Source organism: Alligator mississippiensis, chromosome 2 (genome assembly GCF_030867095.1).
Source record: "Alligator mississippiensis isolate rAllMis1 chromosome 2, rAllMis1, whole genome shotgun sequence".
Lineage (NCBI taxonomy): Eukaryota > Metazoa > Chordata > Crocodylia > Alligatoridae > Alligator > Alligator mississippiensis.
This window is the reverse complement of record NC_081825.1, coordinates 245058897-245077433: the sequence shown is the minus strand read 5'-3', so window position 1 is coordinate 245077433 and position 18537 is coordinate 245058897. Positions and strand designations below refer to the sequence as shown.

The 18537-nt window shown below is 42.7% G+C and overlaps 1 protein-coding gene and 2 long non-coding RNA genes across 4 annotated transcripts in view; 2 read left to right on the top strand and 1 right to left on the bottom strand.

The window, feature by feature from the left end:
• Positions 1-18187, bottom strand: part of LOC109285447 (uncharacterized) — a 99337-nt gene extending 81150 nt beyond the window's left edge. For both annotated transcript variants that reach the window (XR_009460200.1, XR_009460201.1), the window contains exon 1: positions 18035-18187. This is a non-coding gene — a long non-coding RNA (uncharacterized LOC109285447). The remainder of the gene's footprint in view (positions 1-18034) is intronic.
• LOC109285446 (uncharacterized) lies at positions 7887-16353 on the top strand. Its single transcript, XR_002093185.2, has 2 exons — positions 7887-8067; positions 16145-16353. It is a non-coding gene; the product is annotated as an uncharacterized LOC109285446 (long non-coding RNA).
• Positions 18188-18330: 143 nt separating the features above from the next.
• Positions 18331-18537, top strand: part of FAM98B (family with sequence similarity 98 member B) — a 28632-nt gene continuing 28425 nt past the window's right edge. The window contains exon 1 of the mRNA XM_019496499.2: positions 18331-18417. The gene's annotated coding sequence lies outside the window, so the exon portion shown is untranslated. The remainder of the gene's footprint in view (positions 18418-18537) is intronic.

Sequence of the window (18537 nt, the reverse complement as noted above, 5' to 3'; positions counted from 1 at the left end):
AATTCCTTTAAGGGAGAGGACTGAAAATTGTTCTGTATGAAGCTAACACATGTGCTTGTATGCTGTGCTAAAGAGCACCATCTCTTGGCATACAGGCATACATAGCATTGCTCTTGTTTCCTGGGGCTACATGATTGCAGCTCCTGTTTGTGATGCACAGCTTTGTCACGTCTCACGTTTCAAGCTTTTACTTTCCCCGTTCAGTTATGATTTTAAACCTTTGATTATGTTACAGAGTTAAAGGGATCTATGATTCAATTAAGCATTGCAAAAAATTAATTATGAGCTAAGGAATTACTGTTCCTATGTCTCCAACCAATATAGACTTTAGTTTGAATGATATAACTACTTTAAACTTGAACTGTATATCTGTATATATTCAGTTGCACTATCTTCATGTATACATCTGTTAAAAATCTAGCAGTCAGTCAGTAAAATACTAATCTGCAAATATCATAATATGCCCTTTCTTTTCCCACTTTCTAGAGCTGATACTAAATTTCAGCTCATGTTTTTTAACATCACAAGAAAAAGGGAAACGGGTATACTCCTGACCCCCACCTTCCACCAAAAGTCAATGTTCAGGATTATTCTTGGGTTTTGGCAGGATACTTAATTGAAAGATACAGCATATTAAACAATCTTTACACAAACATTTTCATAGCTTATTGCAGAAGAGTGTAATATGGATCAAACCATTCGTTGATTAATTGACACCAAATTTCAGTATTGTAATAGATGTTTCAAACTTGTGATATCTAGGCTGTAATAAAATGAGATTTTCCTCCAGAGTTATGCCTGTTTTTGAAGTGGCTCAGGCACCAATATCTCCAGTTTTCAGAGACTTCTATGTTTCAAGGATAATTTTATAGGTAGTTTGACCTGCTTTATAAGACTTGGCTCCGCTCATTGTGCCTCCTGATCTAACTCTGCAGTGAGTAGCCCTCAAACACACAGTGGCATTCACCATATTCATCGCATATCATACAAATATATTCTAATTCATCACAGCTAGCAAAAGTAAAGTTTAGCTTGTATGTCCTACTGGTATATATCTATACCAGCAAAGCACTCCTTGGGTACATCTGGGGTCAGCTTTATCAGAAGAGGTTGTGGGAAATAGGAATGTTATTCCACGAATTATAGGGGTTTCTCTAGGAGTTTCTTGGAAGGAAAACAGAGTTCACTTGCTTGATCTGTCTTGTGAAGTGGTATATTGAATCTAAAAGGTATAAGTGAGGAAGCAAATAAAAGAGAGACATACTTGAATAATTGGTTTTATTAATTAGATGGTTTAGTCCATTGCTCTTTTGACTCTAGATTAGGGGTAGGGGAATATAGAGTATCTGTACATGTTGTGGAAGTGATGACATTTGGATTAATATTGATCTTTTGGCATTATCCATGCCACCACGCCTCCTTCCCAGTTACAGATCCCTCAACCCTTTGAGGGGATATTGTCTAGAAAAAGGAATCAGTATTGCAGAGATGGTATTCAGTCCTTTCTGTGCTTCCAGTCAGAGATCTGCTAAGGGACAGCTACCAGATACCCTGGATGTTAAATAACTTGACTAAATTTCCTCAGCAGTTTTTGAAAGGTGCTTGTCAAGAGCATGTGCCCACACAAACTTCTCAGCTTGGTTTGAAATATTATTTTGTTTCTACCTTAATAATAATTGTATAGGGAGGTTTAGCACTTAGTTTTATGTTTTGTAAGCACTCTTAAGAGGACACAACATTCTGACAAACACTTGAGAGAGAGAATCAAGAAGTCTCTTACAGTTTCTGGCATATTCCCAAAATGCATGTAAAAAAAAAAATCCTTTGTGGATAACGATTCTGATTTAGTCTCAGGTGCAGTGCCCTGTAGTCACTTGGAGCGTGTACACTGCAGATGCTTACAGGGAATTTTTTTTTAACGGTTTGTTGGGATGTTGAGGAAATTTTAATTTTTTTCTTGGGTTAAGCTCAGAAATATGCTGCGGGCCCTTTTGAGATCAGACAGCCGGATGTCAAAGTTTGGAGTAAGACCCATTTGCAAAATGAAAATGTAAACAATAAATATGCTAAAAGGTCAAGGGAAGAAGTCAGCACTATCAGAATGGAATGGGCCCAAGTATTTTTCCTGATGGAGAAAAATAGCCATAAAAAAAAGATTGTTCCTATTTATGAACATTGAGTTGCTAGGTGACATCATGTGATGCTCACTGCTTAAATTGCCACCCACAGTTTTCAGGCAACAGTAGTAGGGATGGGGGGAGGGGAAGACGAAAAATTAAAAGAACAAGAATTACTGTAAAAAAAATAAACCCTTATAGATTTGGAAAACAAACAAAAAACCAAAACCAAAATGAACAGTCCAAAAAAAACATTTCTTCTCTCCCTTTTCTCGCAGACTCCATTAAGAATGGCTGAATAGCTTTTTGCAGAAGCAACATTAATGAATCATCTGACAAAGAAAATCTAAGAGCCCAATGTAAAGATGAGTCACTTTCTATTATATATACATCCTTGTGTATTAATCTGTGTGTATGAGAGAAAGAAAGAGACTGAGAGTGTGTGTGTGTGTTAGGGACAAGCAGTGCCAGTTATTACTAAGGTTGCCTGACACCGTTTTCAGAGCTTATAACTGCCAAACTTTCCCTGTTTGGGCTCAAATTATCTATGCAGGGTGTCTTCCACAGAATGAATCTTCATCAAATATTTCACTGGTTTCAGAGAATGAGACTAATAAAAATATGCTGTTTTTTCGAAGCTAAAAAACTGGCCACCATTTTTTGAACCACTCTATTGCCCTCATACTGTGGAGCTGGAATTTAAAACTTGGCAGCAGATGGCCTTTGTGTCAGGTGTCGGGACCCAGGGCAGCCGGCCAGCAGCTCTCCCTGACTCCCACCCGGGCAGATAAGGGTCCGGGGCCTTAAAAGGCCGTCAGGCGGGTACTCGTGACACTTGGAATGGAATTAATTAGGCGGACGCTTATTGGTTGCAAAGCAAGATTATTTACTCACGCTGTCAAGGTGGTGAATAGCGGAGGTCAGAGATACTTGGTTAGTTACAGCTTAAGGTTTGTAGGTCATAGGTCGGTCTGCATAAGAGTTCGTTGGTCGGGCAGATAAACGGAGAAAAAAGTCGGGCCGGCAGGTCGTTGATTTACGTCTGATAAGGTCGAGACGGGGGATACTGACAAGCGATCAATTTGTCAGTTATTCTCACGCATACGTTCAGAGGTTTTTTCAGGTGTGTGTGTGGAGGTCTCCCGTTCTTCACGGAAGTGAAGACGGGTTTTATTTGTGTAATAGCCAATTGCTTTTCGCCATGTCATAAATTTAATTAGAATCGCCAATTACCTAGCGGTCTTCGCTAGGGTATTATCTCACAGGGTTACTCCCTGTTTTCTCTGACCAGTTATAATGATTTATGTACAGCACAGAAGGCTAAGTTTTATCTCTGTTAGTGTCGCAGTTATAAATCTCTTTTTGACATGCGCAGCAAAAAAAAGCGGTTACTATCATTATTGTTAACCCTTAGTTAACCTAGTGCAGAAAAAAACTGTTTTGAATGGTTTTACTTGTTTGTGACATGGGCACTACTTAATTGGGTTGTGACATCAGGCACGTGCATTTTGCCTCCCAAATTTGCCCAACTATAATCCTTTGAACGACTACAGTTTGGTCACATTTAATAAAGATTTCTTCTGTTCTAGCAGCTAAAATCTCTGAAGTATGCTATAGCCTCTCACAGCTCCTAGTACTGGCCAGACTGAACATATTTCCTCCAACCTAAGATGGCAAAGGCAAAACTGGATTTTCCTTATCAATGGCTACTCCCAGCTGCTCCAAACAAGCTGATCAATGAGAATAGAAAGCCAGTCTCTGGCACTTTTTCACTGACCTCCCTGATAGTATTCATAAAACATGGGAGAGGAAGCTATGTGTTCCAAATGCAGCGGGGACAAAAGCCAAAGTAATGGGGAGGGAAAGAAGTACATTAGAATAAATAGTGTGCTATGCCTGGAACTGTAGAGAGGGAGTATAAGATTCACGGTGATCCTGGGTTAACGTGTATGAAGACCAAAACTGGAAGCCAGAGAGCAGAAGCTGGGACTGAGAGCAAAGGCTGGGAATGTACACTGGGACTGGTTGGGCAAAGCAATAAGGGCTTGGACAGGGAAGCTGGGGTTGGAATCCAGAACCAATGGGTCTTGGTTGGATAGAGATTGGGACGAGTAGACACGGGGAATGAAGTTGAACTAGTTGGGTCAGGAGACTGCATCTGGGAACAATTGTGGGAGGGAACAGGGGAGCAGAGGGGTGGGAGAGTACTGGAACTAATTGAGCAGCAAGATTGAGACAAGGAGCCAGACCAAGATTTGAACTAATGATGGAAACAATATGTGCAGGGAAGGAGAAGAGATAAAGGGAGGAGGATAAGAACCACTGGAGGGGGCAGACCAATTGGATAGGAGCTGAGGGGGACTAAGATTGATTGATAGGGGCCACTGATACTAGAGTCTTTTTTATAAAGAGATTTGAAATTAAATACAACAATAATTTAAAAGATTAAAACTATTAAAAACATTATTGAAGTTGTAAAGTCTAGCAGTCAAAAGTAACATATGCTCCTAACTGGATAAGCTGGAGCAAGAGAGTTTCTGAAATCCTAAGCCCCTGCGCTCTATTCTTCATTTCTAATGGAGATGAAAAAAATTATCTTTTCTGTTATGGTATTTGAAATGTCATGGCTCATTGGAACATCCTGGGTTTTGGACAAAGAATTCCTAGACTGTGCCTTCACTGAAGACTCACCTGGGTGATTTGTACCTAGGTTACTCTAGCCCAGGAGACACCAGCCATATTGGAAAGTCACATTCAAGTTAACTGGATCCTCACTGGTGCTCCTGTGTGTTGCTAAGACTTTTGGAGGCACATCCAATAGGTCTTTGTGTTACTGCAAGTTGAATCATTCTATGATTCTTTCCCAGCGAACTGTGGGAGAAATTGTCTGTCCTTTTGGGCACATGGGTCATGCATGAGAAGATACTGGAGGATTACCAGCACTTGTATGCTTTAGCCTCTATCTTAACAGCCAATTGGATGAGCTGTCTGCCCAAATAAAGGCACTACCATGGCTTTAGTCTGTAGTTCCAGACAAGCCAAGAAGCTCAGGTTGAAAGCACTAGGAAATATGAGTTAGAGATTTTTGTGTGCAGACAGGAGGAGGCTGGAGGCAACAGCCAAGAAAGAGCAAAGGTTAATTCTGCAGTAAAGATATGCCATTAATAGAGGCTCACTGACTCTGGAAGTTGTTTCCTTTACTAATCCAGCAAAGCTCAAGTCTTCTCTCAGACTTTTACTAAGGAGGAAAGGGTAGGGCATTTCATTTACTCTCTGAAAGAACTTATTAACATCCAGAATATAAACTATTTAAATACTGCATATGAAACCAATGTTCTGCAATTATCCCCTTTCATGTGTTATCACTTGTAACACCATACTTGCATGAACATAAATCTGTGCAAATTTGAGGGAGTTAAGAATTTGCGGTACAGAAAGACACCAAGCTGTGTTGTGATCAAAAAGGCTGAAAACAAAAGTGTATTACCAGTGTTTCCTCCTTTCTGACACTATCCTTCTGCTTTTTTGCCAGCCAAACAAGTTGTTCTTGTGTAGTTCTCAAAATATTCACACCTCTTTTCACATCAAAGGATTATTTTCTCCTCAACTTCCTGGACCAATTTTCCTTCTACTTCTCTGTATATAAAGCCATAAATAATATGTCCAACTTATTTTTTACCCATGTTTCTCCAAAGAGACTCAGTTTATTGAAGCTGTCCCCAATTTCCATCAAGCATCCTCATCTGTCTTAAAATTTGGGACTGTCTTGATATAAGGATGCCATTTGGAAAATGCCTCCCAGAGGGTATTTTCAAAGGTTGGTTCAAGGCCTTCCTATCAAGGTTTCCTCATCTCTGATGACATTTTAACCCATTTTCCTCAGCTTTTCCACTTTATTATTCACCCACTGTTGGTTCCTTTACCTAGGCTATATGCATCCATCTTTATTTTAATTATTTTTCTTTTTTAACCTTTTTTATAGCTTTGAGATATGTATTGCTCAAAACAAGCAAATATATACATAAATGCCTCTTCTCTCCTTCTGCCCTGTTCAGATTCTTTTAAGTGCAGTACCCACCAGCAGAAAAAGTCAAGAACACTTACCTGTGGCAGCTTTCCGGTTTAATAAGTGTGGGTGGTAAAGGCGATTGATTTTATTTTGTTCCCCAAAGACAATGGTCTTAGGTATTGAATTGATTTTACTGTGTTCATACATTTTCAGCAGGCGGTGGATTTTTATACTGATCACATGAAACTGCACTGTAGGTGTCAGGGGATGCTCAAGTTTTTGGCAGCCAGATGAGAGAAAACTGGGGCTTCTGGAATTTGGCTGCTTCTTTGAGATGGGGCAAACAGGGATAAACATATTGGACTTTTTTTTGTTTTATTAAAAACGATTGGTAATAAGTTTTTAGAAATTGACACAAGTTATCCTTATTAGGTTTCAGAGTCAATGCCTACCGAGCTATGTGGGGGCAATCCACCTCCCTCTGAGGAATGCTTCAGGCTGCTTATAGACTCAGCAACACAATACTGTTTTAATTTCTGTTCAGCTCACATTTGATTATGGAGTGTAATGCTATGGCCAGGAGTAAATTCCACGGCAAGATACAATACATAGGGGTCCTGTCCTACATCCTTTCTGCCTACGTAAAGCTGATCTCAATTAAAACTCTGTGTATAGAACCCAAGAAGCTCTTGAATTTAGAAATGTGTCTGCAATAGATTCTGAGTAGGGAAAGATGTGCCATTTTTTGTTTACACATCATTTGTGCTTTTGAAAAGTGAGACACAAGTGCCTTCAGTTCATTTTCCTCATGCTCACAAAGTAGTTACTTGATCTCTTTTTCTGTGGTAAACACACCTTCCAGACAGGAAATTGCTTTCGGACTTCAGTGGTTCACTCCCTTCCTGTTTGAGACCAATTATGTTTCATTTGCAATACCATTAGTCAAGGAAGCGAGTATCCTGAGGTCACTCTTTAGCCCACCCTTCCTAAATGGCACTGGGATGCCTTTCTTCCAAGCCACTGGGCCATAAGGTTGGGCACTCTTTGTGGTACAATCTTGTCCAAATGAACAAGCAATGTAAGCCTTTCAGAGCTGGCCACAACTGCTGCAAGTTTAAATCCTCTGAAATAATTTCAAGATGTGGCTTGAAAAAGGATGTTGCCTATTTATTAAAACAGCAAGCATGATTGTACCAAGCCAATTTGCTGGTTTAACAGATGGAAACTTGTTAAAATCTTTCTTCCAATATGTTAAGAACCCAGTTTTGCTACAAATTATGAAGTATGACTTGTGAGTCAAGCCCCAGTGGAGAGGATGTCTCATAATCTACAGCTCTCCGTTTTGCGTTCAGGACTCAGGAATTTTCCTTAAAAGACTTTATTACATTTTTGTTTTCAGAAGAACAAGTCAGACTATTCAAGTGATCCCAATGGTTACCTTGGCTTTTGTTTTAACTAAGGCACCCTAGAATTGATATTTTACTATGGCAAGGAGAGTAAGATCATGAAGGTTATTGGTTATTCATTTAAAACATGATTCTACTGTGTTTAATCCTAGTGTTTAGTCCCTTCCTCTGTACATACTTTCACTGATTTTAACAGGTATACTTAACGTATCAGGTATTGTTGTGGTATAATGGAACTCTATCCAAGGATTTTTTTAAACATACTTTGGAAGATGACCAGTTTAGGAATTTCTGTATGTCCAAATACTGATGGAAAAGCTAAGAAAGATACCTTAATTCCCACCCCCTATAATGTTCTGTGCTTCTGTTTTGTCCTTGTTGTATCCCAGGTGAAGATAATTCCTGCACTTCATACACAGTAGGCCCTTTTCTTCTGAGTACTGAGATGTGCTTTACAAAGAAGCCAAGTAGTGCCATCATCTTTCATCTGGGGAAACTGAGGAAAGAAATGGTTCAGCAACTTTCCTTAATTCAGGTACGTAGTGGTGTAGCCTAAGAAGTTCCTCCTGCCTTTACTTCTGGCCACATAAAAAAGCTGTCCCTCTTGTTGACTGCCACTCTGTCCTTCTGAACAAAGCTATACAGAAAGATACAGGGAAACCAGAGAGTAAAGAAATCAATGCGAGAGGAAACAAAATAGCAGTTAAGGAGTACAAGAGGTGGGAGTGGAAGGATTTTTGGAGTCAAGGTGATAACTTGGAAGATTTTGAATTTATTGTTAATGTTCAAAAATCATGAGAGTTGACTCTCTTCTCCTACTTGACATTCAGGATTTGAACATATTGAAATTAACAGACACATCAAATTCTATGCTGTTGTTTGCTTCTTTACTTTTTTTAAAAAAATGTGGCCTCACCCCACTTGCTGCCTATGCTTATAATAACAAAATTGGGGAATGCATAGTAGAGGACAGGACAGGGATAAGCTAAAAATGATTAGTGGAAAAGGAAGAAAGAAAAGAAAAAGACAGTAACAGACTGTGAGGAAAAATCAATTGTCTCTTCCATCTTTCCTTTCTGGCCAGTAGAATGCCTACTATTATAGCTGGAGAAACATTGGGATAGTGTGCTTGAGTGTGTATTGACAACATTTTATAAAAGCAGGACATTATCTGCTGTGGTTCCCTTGCTTTATCTGTGGCAGGTTAGGGTATTAGGTCTATGTTGTCTCAAGGTTGATGGTAGTTTTATGCAGAGTTTAGATTATGGTTGTACGAGATGGTTTGGATAGGGATAATCCTACCTCAGGCAGGTGGTTAGACTAGATGACCTCTAGAGGTCCCTTCCAGCCCTACGTTTCTATGACTCTGTGACTCTATACTCATTAATTTGCTGTAACTCAGAATGGCAAAAAGGATGGATTAGAAAAATAAATTTAACAAAAAACATTGTCAAAAGAAAACAGTAAAAGCCAAATGCCTCTTTCTTAGGTTCACTCTTCGGACTTTTAAGTATAGAAAATATCTCCAGATGGGTTCATATCTTTCTCTTTCATTCTTTTCTGAGGTGGGAGATATTTTTTCTATTCTATCTCAACTGACTTGTTAAGACATCAGTGGCACTTGTCCTAACTAGTTGCTTCAGGTTTCCCAGATGAACTAGAAAGGGGCAAGTCCTGCAAACCTGCTGGACTAGGCTAGGACGATAATTCAACGTGGAGCCTCTTAATCCACTGACAGCAGCAGCTGCTTTCTTCAGAAGCTTCTGTGATGTGTAAACATCCCAATTACATTTATACACATTACAGGAACTGGGGGAGATGCTTCTGTCCTGAGAGAGATTCTTTATCCAGCCACACAGGGCTTTTGTAACTAGACGCATGTCCTGCCTATGCTGCACTTTCTTTGCTTGAAGATTGGAAGCAGGAAGGATATCAAATAGCGAGGTACAAATTTATAGACAGGTATAAGATTTCAAACAACTTTGTGTGTGTTCACTGAGAGATTAATTTAAAATCAGGAGAGACAAAACCACAAGCAGGAATAATATGATAGGTTTAGTTCTCTACTTACCCACGCCAGCAAGGTTAAGCTTAATAGGATTATGCACCTGTAGAACCTGTTTAACAGACTGGGCTTTATCTATGCAGCTCTTGCTTCCACTTAACTTCTAAGAAATCATAATGTCAGTGTAAATCGTGATGTGATGTGCAGAATGCTTCACTGAAGTGATTCATGCCATATGGTCTGAGCAGCAAAATGGGCACAGTTTATTTTTAAAGAATGAGAAATATGAACTTGGAATATGCATTACTTTGTCCTGCCAGGCTGGAGATTTGCTGCAGAGGAGGCCAGATCTTTTTTTGCTAGTTTGGTGGCATGTCACAACAGTTTGTGGCATGCCACAAACTTTTTTGTCCACACCACAAAAAGCATCATCACTTTTCACAAGTCCCATCTGAGAGCAGAGGTCAAAAGGACACTATAGAGAACACTATCCTTTCATCCCCTCTTGATTGTTTAGGGGATGTAAGATAGATCTTGATCTATCTTAATCATTATAATGATTTTTTTTCCCCTGGGGGAAGCCCCTGAGTGGCTGGTCACACAAGGGGATCATGCAGCACACTTTTGTTGCTTTTGTGGTACACTAGTGTGTCCTAGCATACCCTTTGAGAATCACTGGAATAAACAGTGTGGCCTATTCAGAGAATCTTAACTCTGCCCTTTGGAATACTCTTCATGAGTTGACCCAGCCGCCTGTGGAGGGTTCGGGATTGAGAGTATGGTCGGGGGTAGAAAGGTAAGAAAGGTTTATTGACTTAACAAAAACACAGCTACGTGTAGTAACAAGACAATGACAGACAAGAACAATTTGTGTTGGCAACTTATCGGCAGTCCCCTCTGATGCCTGATATACAAGAAGTTTCTCTTTCCAAAAAGCTCAGTGAAGTCAGGCCTCCCCAATCAGCGCTGTCTGAGAGGTACCAGGAAGGACCCTGGTATTCAGTCCTTGGGCTCTTTGAGATCCACAGGCCCACTGATCCAGGCCACCAGCTAACTAATTCTTTTCACAGAGCTGTATCTTCCTTCAGAATGATTTCCAGATATTCCAGCCAATTTGTAGCTTCTGAACGGTACTGATAACGTACAGCCACTCAGATTCCTTTTACTTCAACTGTCCTTAGACTGACCAACAGCAGTACAAGCCTTGCATTCCTTTGATAAGGTTAATTTTAACTACATCACAGGGCCTTACTACTTCAGGGCTTTGCTAAATTTACTAGGCCTTACTACATCTTAAACTTTAACTAGGCTCTTAGCAACAACATATAGCTTAATATCTAAACAAATACAGAAAAACACTTGGTCTAATCTTCATAGAGCCTTCAGTAACCACCTTTATCACACAGACATAATTTTCAGCTGTCACAATGAGTAGAGAGATGTATCATAGTGCTTACGGTTGGAAGGGACCTAAACAGATCATCAGGTCCATTCCCCTCCCCCCGGGCAGGAAGGGGTGCCGGGGTCATATCACCCCAGCCAAATATCTGTCCCAGCCTCCTCCTGAAGACCCCCAAGGTAGGAGAGAGCACCAACTCACTTGGGAGCCCATTCCAGAGCCTGACAGCCCTAACTGTAAAGTAATGTCTCCTGATGTCCAGCCTGAACCTTCTCTCTAACAATTTGTGGCCATTATTCCTAGTAACCCCAGGTGGTGCCTGGGGGAACAGAGCCTCCCCCAATTCCTGCTGGCCCCCCTTGGTGAGGTAGTAAACGGCCACCAGATCCCCTCTGTCTTCTCTTGTGGAAGCTGAATACATTCACGCCCTTTAGCCTCTCTTTGTATGGCCTGCCCTGCTGCCCCTTGACCACGCAGGTGGCCCTCCTCTGGGCCCTCTCAATGCTAGCCACATCCCTCTTGAAGTGCGGCACCCAGAACTGGATGCAATACTCCAACTGTGGCCTGACCAGCACCCCATAGAGGGGAAGGATCACCTCCCTGGACCTGCTTGTGATGCATCTGAAGATGCATGACAAGGTGCAGTTAGCCTTACTGACCGCTCCTCACATTGGCAGCTCATGTTCATCCTGGAGTTAACAATGACTCCAAGATCCCTTTCTGCCACCATGTTGACAAGAAGGGTGTTCCCCAGCCTGTAGGTGTGTTGCTGGTTCCTTCTCCCTAGATGCAGCACCTTGCATTTGTCTACACTGAATTCCATCCTATTCTCATCCACCCACCTCTGTAATTTGTCTAGATCTAGCTGGATTCTGTCCCTCCCCTCCAGTGTACCCACCTCGTCCCACAACTTGGTGTCGTCAGCGAATTTGGACAGCGTGCTTTCCACACCCACATCCAGATCGCTGATAAAGATGTTGAACAGTACAGGCCCCAGGACCGAGCCCTGGGGGACTCCACTGCCCATATCCCTCCAGGTCAAAAACGACCCATCCACCACCACTCTCTGGGTGTGACCATCTAATCAATTTGCCACCCATGTAGATAGCCATGTTAGTCTAAAGTCAAGTACAAGGCATGGTAGATTTGGACCTTTTAGGCTAAGCAGTGTGTGTGTGTGTGTGTGTGTGTGTGTGTGTGTGTGTGTGTGTGTGTGTGCGCGCGCGTAGAACAAGCTTTTGTTGGCTGATGCTCACTTCACAACCCTTCTACTTTACTGTCTTATTTGACTTCTACTTGACTAACATGAGTCTGTAAGGTGCAAACCTACCTATCTCAGGTACAAAAAAGTGCCTTTCCTTTGTAATGCTGCTAGCAGAACAATCAAAAGCTAAGGGGGAGGTGTAGTTGCCAAGGACATTAGTGGTCCCAACAATTAAGAACATATCTTGCTGAAATATTTTCAGGCCCCCAGTCCTAGCCCTATTGAAGTAAATGGCAAAATACTTATTAAACTGTGCACTATTTACCTTAGCTCCATGAGCCAATAATCTCACAGAGCTAGATTGTCTCACAGGTACAACTCTGTGAGTGTGTCTACATGAGATGCTTTACTGCACAGTAGACTAATCTTCTGTAAAGTGTCAGCTTCTACACATGCGCACCATTTACTGTGCAGTAAATTAGTTTCCTGTGCAGTTAGTTACTATCTGTAAATACAGATAGTAAACTAAGTGCACCGTAGGTACTGCTCAGTAGTGCATGTGTAGATGCTGACCAGGAACAAATTTGCTCCCAGTCAACCCCAACACTAGAGGGCCACAGGGGATGGGGAACGCCCCCCGTCCTGGCACTACTCAGCTCCAAGCTCCTGCCAGAAGCTGGAAGCCAAGCAGTGCCTGGATGGGGTAGCTCCCTGCCCCACTTCCTCTCCCAGTGCTGCTCAGCTCGCCACAGGACTTGGGAGCTCCCAGCTTCCCTGTGTAGCCCAGGGCTGGCCTTTCTGGGAAAGCTCCCAGCCAGCTCTGGGCTGTGCAGGGATTTCCCCAAGCAGCCTGGGGCTGGCTGGGAACTGTCCCGTCAATGTAGGCATGTTCCCAGAGAAGGCTTACTGCCCAGTATTTCACTAGGCAGTAAGCCTTTGTAGCATTAATAGCATGTATAGATGTGCCCTGTATTGAGAATAGTAGAGAGTCATACCAGCTTAGGACGGGAAAGTACTGAAAGGGTTGCACTCCGTAGCTGGAATATATAACTCACCTTGTGCAGCTGGTCCTGTGTAGAGATAGCTTTGCTTTACTCTGACTTTGCCTCACTGTCCTTGGAGAACCATCTGCTCCTGAGGAAGTAATCTTGAAGCAGTGCCTGTACTCCCTTTCCAGAAACTACAATTCTAACCATAGAATGTGAGAAAGGTATTATTCCTTCTCCTCAACTACATACTCACAAGGGCTAGACAAATTGTAGCCAGGAGTAATACACTATTATAACTTTTAAAGCAAGTTAAATTCATATGATTCCTGCCTGCTGTTTTACAATTAAGGCTGCCTTCCTTGGAGACTTTATGAAGTACATAAATAAAAGTTCTCCCCACCAGATCACCCTCACACACTTCACCAGTACTCCTTTTTGCCAAGACTAAATGGCTAAAATAAATGTGGAGTTTCTAAACCCAGAACTTCTTGGAGATATAACGAAGTTAATAAAATGTCCCCGATAAAAAAGCCTTTCATTTTGACCTATCATATCTCCCATGTACCTTGTCACAAAGTTTTCAAAATAGTTCTTTCCTGATTGAAATCTATATGCAACAAGGTCAGGTGGATTGGAGTTTGGGGAGACAGAATCTAAATCAAATGCTTATAATGGGAGGCAAGCTTCAATGATAGAAAGCAGATATTTGAAACATTTACACCAGTAAAAATTTCATTATTTTGAATGGTAATGTAAGTTACCCTCATGTCTTCAGGGACACCCAGCCAGCTGTCAGGAGGTAGCTGCCTAAAATGGACACCATTTCAGCACCTCACAGTTAAACTGCAGGGAGCTAATAATATCCTATTTGCATTGTGCAAATGGCTGTCCTAAGATGAAATTAAATTGAACTGCAGACACACATCATGTGTACCAGTGTATAGTCACACCTGACTATCCCAGCAGTATCTTTACTTTAGAGTAGTGGCTTCCACTGGTGTTGATTTGTACATCATGTCTATCCCATCTTTACACTGATATAAAGACAGATTTTTCTACTGTAAATGTACCTTGTGTGTGCACCTTCAATTAAGTAGCACTAGCTACTTAATGCACAGGATTCTTAACCCGTGTAAATTGCTATATTCTGTTTTAGTTAGTGAAACTCTAATTTGCATCTAATTATTTTGAATGTGTGGACTGGACACAAAATTGTACCAGTTTAACTGTTATTGTAAACTGATTTAGGGTACATACAGTTGTTTGGAGAGATCAGAGGAAGGGTAGATCACTTTAAAAATGGCCACCCAATCTAATGTAATTTGCCCTGATGTGGACCTTACACTTAGATCCCTAGTTAGGTCAATCTAAGTGCAAACTGTATGGAAGATCAGGAAGGTTAGGTCCATCTAAAAATGACCAACCTGATCTAAGTTAACTGTACCTAGGAGGTAATTTAATTTGATTGGGTCCAGTGAGATCAATCTAACTGAACTTCTGTACAGTCCCCCGTGCAGTCATAGGGCTGGGAAAGCCCAGCTGCTGGCCCCAGGTATAGGGCTGTGCTTTTCCTAACCCCCTACTGCCCTGGCACTGAGCTATTTTTAGCACCCCCTTCTCCCCCCCGCCCCCCTGCCCAAACCCCATGCTCCACTCCCAGATGGATAACCCGTCTCACAGACCAGCCACCACCCCCACCCCCCACCACCTGCCAAACCCCCTATCCTGCAAGCTGCTCCCAGTGCCATTTTACTGGCTTTCACTGGTGCTGGGAGCCAAGGAAGTAAGTTGGGATGTTGGCAAGACTGGGAGGTTGGTTAGCTGGGAGGGTTGTTTGTCTGGGGGTGGGGGTGTTGGGAGGCTAAAAATAACCCGTGGTTCTGGGGGGGGTGGGGGGGATCTCCCGCATCCCTCCCCAAGCCTCACCACAGACCCTGCTGGTCACTCTGACCCACCAATCCCCCTAGGGACCCTGTTAGCCTCCCCAATCCCACCAGCCCCCCATGGACCTCGCTAGCTGCCTCTGATCTCCCCCCATCCCCCATCTCAACATACTTAGATTGGGTGGCCATTTTTAAGTTGATCCAACTTCCCCCTAACCTTCCTGAATCTCTGTCCATACCCTTAGTTAAACTAGTGTTATTTTGCGTGGACATCCCAATCAATTTTGAATGAATGTAAGTGTGCTAACTATGGGCTTAGCATTGGGTTTAACTACATCAGTTTTTAAACTATATTAAGTTACGTATGTGCAACCTTTGTTTGTAGACAAGTTTAAAGATCAGCGTGCAAGGTTTTCCCAACAGCTCAAAGAATAGCTATTTGTCTACAGATAGAAGTTGAACCATTTGCATTTAAACAATTTAAATTAAATCAAATAACACCCTCTGAAAACACTCCTATTTTGGCTTAGGAATACTTTATTTCATTTTAGCTTAAACCTGTCCTTAATCAATTTAAACTAAATCAATATAAGTTACTTATATTGATTGAAAAGTGTCCACATAGTATTTTGCATTGATTTAATTCAATCAATTTTAAATTACACATTTATTTAAGCAAGTACACATTTGCATATAGACAAGCTCTCAGTGTTAGACAAAAAAATTGTTAGTACTTTGAATATTTTATTCCCCTTTCTTCTCTGCTTCTATGGTCCCCTCTAGTGGTTGTTTTCTATGAAATGCATCTTTATACTGCATATTATTGAAATGAAAATATACAGGAAGAGGCATGTAGATTTGTTTGTGCTCTGCATTGAAATAGCTGTTGTGGAATCTGCTTCTCATCTCTTTACATTCGATCTGTTTTTTCACCATGTTGTATATTATAAAGGAGAAAATTAATGGATTTTATGAAACTTACGCTTACTGTGTCTCTACACATTTTTATTTTTATCATGAAGAGCCTGAATACTGCTTTTCCAAGAGTAATTCCTTCTAACCACTTACCATAAAATGTATATCATGAACAGCGCTAGTTACATAGATTTAACATGCTTCTGTTTATTAACAGAAATATACATAATACCTTTGAAGACCTGGATTTGAGTATCTCAGAGAAGAATAGGTGAAGAGAGAATAGACATTTCCTCTACACTACTGCTTACTCTACTCCATAAAATCTTGTCTGTTGTATTTTAATATATTATTATACTCCTATGTGATATAACGTTTTCCTCTCTGTAGATATATATAATAAAAGTAAAGAGAAAAGGTAAGTTATGACACTTTCTTCTATGATTTGATGGCCGGTGCTTTGAAGCCTGGCTAATGCTTGTAAAGGAGACCTAGATACCTATTCTTAAAATCCAAGGTACGTTATTTTTTTAGTTCTAACGGGCCAATTGCGAGGGAATTTTTCAAACAAGAGGAAGAGAAGAAGGGGCACCAAAAGGAGGAACGGCTGAAAAAGAGAAAGAAAACCACCCATTTTACATGAAAGCATTTAATCTCAGCTACTGCAGACCAACCAGCCTAACTGTTCTTCTGAATCCTAGAATAACACTGTCTAAGCCAGTGCTTTCCAAACTTTTCCTCAGCATGACCCCATTTGCTCAACTTGGCCCCTCACTCCCAACTCACCCCCCCCACCCTCCTCAAGCGTCCCTCACTCCCAGTCCACAGCCCCCAACTCCTCGTAGGTTCCCCAGGCCCAGGTCCCACAGCCCCCCACCCTCCGCCTCCTGCCCTCCCATCCCAGCAGTACCCAAGTGGGTGGGACCTGGTGCAAGAGAGAGCACTGAGCTACAACCCCATCTACTGATGGTGTGACCCCATTTGGGGTCATGACCCAGAGTTTGGGAACCACTGCTCTAAGCATGCAGCACCTTATAATATGCAATGATAAAATCCTGAAAGTGGACAATCATCTGCTTGCATTAACCACAAATTGGAGACAATTTCTTTGTACCCTCAGTAGTTAGTATCTTTGAATGCTGAATGTAACATTTGAATATATGAAGTCCCAAAGTTATGATGATGAATGCAAACTATACTAAGGTTGCAAAGTTCAGCACTCAGAAGTTATGAAATATCAGAATTAATGTGACTGATATGACCCTAGTTAGATTATTTACATATATGTATGTGTAGTAGTATGAATCAATATTAATAGAAATGTGTGGTAAAATCAGGCATAATAGGAAGTGCCTGAGGCCTCATAAAGACACACACAGGCTGACCACAGGCAGACTGCATCAGCCAACTGGGGCTGCCTTATGCACCGCTTCCATTTGTCACCAGGCAGACTATTAGTGCATGCTCATGTACAAATAATTTGGGAGAATACTTCCAGGTTTTTTCTCCTGCAACTTCTGTGGCAGGTCCATGGCTCACGGATCGGACTCTTAAGTAAGGCGACTGCCTTTTCAAAATGAAATGGTGGGACACATGCCCACCTTCCCACCCCCCGACAGTGGCACAGCCAGAACAGAACCGAGTGGGGTGGGGGCAGATGTGGACTACCCGCTATGGGCTCCCCACCCTGCTGCCCTCCCCTGGGAGCCCCATGCTGGCTGTGTGCTCCCTGCCTGTCTGGCAGCAGCAGGGAGCACAGCTCCTCACTGCTGCCCCCACTGCTACCGGGCATGAAGTGGGTGCATGGCCAGCGCAGGACTCCCAGGGCAGGGAGCCCCGATGCTGCAGCGGACAGTCTGCATCCGCCCCTGCCCCACGCACAAATCTGGCAGGGGGGCATGTGCCCCTCCCTACCCTCACCAGGGGGTGCTGCAATAGCAGGGAGCCGCCCCCCTTCTCCCCCACACCCGTTGGATGAACCACCCATGGCTCCCATCATGCTCCCCACCCCGGGCCGTGGGCCCATGCACTGCCCCAGCTAGGCAGCACTCCCAGTCCTTCCTTCCCCAACATGGAAAGGTTCAACCTGGCCCTCTCCCTAACTTACCTGCTGGAAGCTGCTCTCCATGGTGCCCAGCTGTATTCCCCGCCACACGCATGTATGTGGGCGTGCACATGCACATGGAGCCCCATGTGTCTGCTCCCAGCTGCAAACTGGAGCGCAGGGGCCTGCAAATCTGGGACAGATGCTGCCCTGGAGTCGTGCAGCCCCTGGACCTGATGGTCCCGTCCTGGGCCTGTCCCGCCCAAGCAGGGACTGGTGGTCACCGCCACGCACCTGTGCTGTGCTGTGCTGTGCTGTGCTGTGCTGTGCTGGAGAGAGCGTCATAGAAAAGTGGGGCTGGGAGGGACCTCCAGGGGTCATCTAGTCCGGCGTGTCTCCACTTGTGGGCTGCACCCGGGAAGCGGGGTGCAAGAACGTAGGCAAAGGTCGTGAGCAAACTTTGAAAGTGAATTCTTCTTTAAAGGGGAAAAAAAGTGGGAAATGTGGCTGTTCCCTTGGCGGCTGGCAGCCTGCCAGGGGCTGCTCGGGGCCCGCGAGGGCGGGGG